Consider the following 579-nt stretch of genomic DNA (forward strand, 5'->3'; position numbering starts at 1 on the left):
ATTGCTTCTTGGCCTTTTGACTACGATCAAGTGTGGTATCTGTTCTTATCAGTTTAATTTCTGATATGCCCTCTGTCTGGGGACCGTATATAAAATTTCTTTTTTTTTTTTTGAGCACTGGGGCCGCTTTGGAAACTTACTTCTGGGGCCTTAGGCATTGACCTGTGTTGGCAATATCTTCAGGTACAGTGCGCAAATTGTCTGATTTAAAAGGGATTTTGAGTCCTGGGCCGCTTGCGGAACTTTCTTTCATCGCCCTGATATAGCAATATCCTCAGGTAGAGTGCTCCAATTTAAATTTACCTAAACTCTTTGCTTTGAACAGGAGTGACCTGCAACAGTGGGCTGTCTCTGACAGCAGTGGGATAGCTCTTGCCTGTCCCCTTCAAAACATTGAATTGCTTTACCCTTGGTCCGCTTGTTTGGGGCACATAGCCCTTTGCACCTTACCATTTTGCATACATGGGCTGTGGCCCTGGAGTCAGCACTATGTGCTTCTTAGCCTCTGTTGTCTGAGTAATTGTTTCGGGCCTTGGCCCATTTTCCGTTGTGACCTGTTTGTCAAAACTCCATACCCCA

General features: G+C 45.3%; 1 non-coding gene across 1 annotated transcript; it reads left to right on the forward strand.

The window, feature by feature from the left end:
• Positions 1–199, forward strand: LOC130267931 (U2 spliceosomal RNA). The gene has a single exon (XR_008843340.1). It is a non-coding gene; the product is annotated as a U2 spliceosomal RNA (small nuclear RNA).
• Positions 200–579: the final 380 nt, after the last annotated feature.

This window comes from Hyla sarda, chromosome 4 (genome assembly GCF_029499605.1).
Source record: "Hyla sarda isolate aHylSar1 chromosome 4, aHylSar1.hap1, whole genome shotgun sequence".
Classification (NCBI taxonomy): domain Eukaryota; kingdom Metazoa; phylum Chordata; class Amphibia; order Anura; family Hylidae; genus Hyla; species Hyla sarda.